The sequence below is a fragment of the Sarcophilus harrisii genome, chromosome 4 (assembly GCF_902635505.1).
Source record: "Sarcophilus harrisii chromosome 4, mSarHar1.11, whole genome shotgun sequence".
NCBI classification, from domain to species: Eukaryota; Metazoa; Chordata; class Mammalia; order Dasyuromorphia; family Dasyuridae; genus Sarcophilus; species Sarcophilus harrisii.
Window position 1 is genome coordinate 278,096,075 of NC_045429.1, and position 2,216 is coordinate 278,098,290.

Here is a 2,216-nt window from a genome sequence, read left to right on the forward strand (position 1 = left end):
AAGACTTTTCGGAGGTACATCATGCATTTTCTCCCTCTCCAGAAGCAGCTAGCTGTTCCTTCCCTCCTGACCCCCTCTCTCCAACCCACACAGGGCCAGGCAGAGGCCAGCACACTCTCTGCTCTCCACTACCACTGCTGGAGTCTCCCTGCACCACTATCAATCAGCAAGCTCTCCTCCTCTGAAGTTCACTTCATCCATCTCTATCATACATTTCAAATCCTTGCTGCTATTATCTACCTCCAAAGTTACTTGTCTTCCTTTCTCAACAAATTCAGCACCTGGTTCACAAACTTCCCCCCCTCTCCACCTCATCCTCAGTCCCACCATCACTTTCTTCATTCCTACTCTTCAGCTGCTTAAAGCTGCCAAGAAAGTCATGAAACTGTCAGCTGGGGCCCAATACAAATTTATTCTCATTGCTGCATAGCAATCCTTTGATTCATCTCTGATGCTCTCTTTTTAAAATGTTTTGATGCTCTTCTTTTATATCCCTGTCATTTAATAATGATTCCCTACCTCCCACTGAATCCTTTGTTAAATATATATATATATATAATAATACAATTAAGCAAAACAAAACAACCATATTTAACATTGTATACCTCATTCTTTTCCCATAGTCTACCACTTCTCTGTAAAGAAGCAGGAAGAGGTGAGACAGAGTCAAGATGGTTAAGTAAAAGACAAGAATTTGCCCAATCTCTCCCCCAAAGCTCTCCAAATTCCTTTAAATAATGACTCTAAACAAATTATAGAGTATCACAACACCCAAAAAGATGTAGTAGAACATTTTCCAGTCAAAGGCAATTTAGAAGGCCAGGAGAAAAGGTCTGTGAGACGAGGGTCCCAATGCCAGGAACCCTCCCCAGACCCAGGCCCAATCCCAGACCCAGCCCGGCCTAACCTGGCCCAGCTCCAACCCAATCTCTGAATCAGCCACAGTACTGATGGCTTCCGGACCCCTCAGTCCAGAGACCCCAAAGGGGACCTGGAGGGTCAGCAGAAAAGGTCTGTGGGAGCAGGGTAGGAGCCCAGCATGCAGCCCAGACCCCAGCATTCAGCAGCAGGGCTGGAGGTTTCTGAACCTCTCAGCTCTGGGACACCAGGGAGGACGGGGAATATCAGTGGAGAGGTCTGTGGCCCCAGGGTGGGAGTCCCAGTGCAGGTTGCAGCAGTGCAGCCTGAGACCAGTAGATTGGATCTTACAGCTACTGTGGGGTGGGCAGCTCCTAACTCCTAACAGCTCCAGGACACAAGAGAGAGCTTGTGGGCAGGTCCCTAGAAGGAGCTTTGAAAACATAAAACCCCTGAAGCTTGTGGTAGGGTACCCGCCACCCTGGAAACAGAGCCCTATGTTTACAAAGAGTTAAAAGAAAATGAACAGACAACTAAAAAAGTTTCTCACCCTTGAAAGTTATTATGGTGACAAGGAAGATCAAAGCACACACTCAGAAGATGGGAAAGTCAGAGCTCCTACATCCAAAGAAACAGGAGGGATGCTGCACCGGCGGTCCTCAGAGGCACAGTAATCACTGTGTTATCAGAGTTCAGAAGTCTTTCAATGTTTTCCTCTACATTATTGTGGTCATGGTACAAATTATTCCCCTACTCCCACTTACAATCAGTATTAGTTCTCCTCAAATGATCATCCCACATCTCTCCTTTGTAACTGTAATTACCTAGGAAGCCCATGTTCTTCTTCTCTATTTCCTCATCGCACACTAATACCACAATCCCCTGGCAATCTAGCTTCTTACCCTTCCTTTCAAAGGAAACTGCTCCATCAAAAGTGACCTATGATCTTTTAATTCTTTAAAAACATAGAATGCCTCAAAATTTGCCTGTCATCCTGTGTAAGAGCCGTGCTAACCTCCGTATCATTCCAATTTTAGTATATGTGCTGCCGAAAGAAGTCCAACGCATGATCTTTTAAATGTGAAATCCAGTAACATATTTTTGGAGGCAAATGAGGTTAAGGGACTGAGAGTCACACAGCTAGTGAGCTATACCTGGACTCAGTTCTCCTGACTCAAGGGCATGTGATCTATCCACTGCACCACCTAGCTGCCCAACCAGTAACATTTCCTTAATGCTCGTCCCCCTTGAAATTTCTGAAACTTTTGACATTACTGTCCACCTTCCTCCTGGAGACTCTTGCCTCCCAGAGCATCCATTACCTTCTTCTCTCCGGGCTCCCCTCCTATCTGCCCAAC

The 2,216-nt window shown here is 45.9% G+C and overlaps 1 non-coding gene across 1 annotated transcript; it reads right to left on the reverse strand.

Moving 5' to 3' along the window:
- Window positions 1-1,817: 1,817 nt before the first annotated feature.
- Window positions 1,818-1,919, reverse strand: LOC111720621. Its single transcript, XR_002770232.1, has one exon. It is a non-coding gene; the product is annotated as a U6 spliceosomal RNA (small nuclear RNA).
- Between the last annotated feature and the right edge of the window lie 297 nt (window positions 1,920-2,216).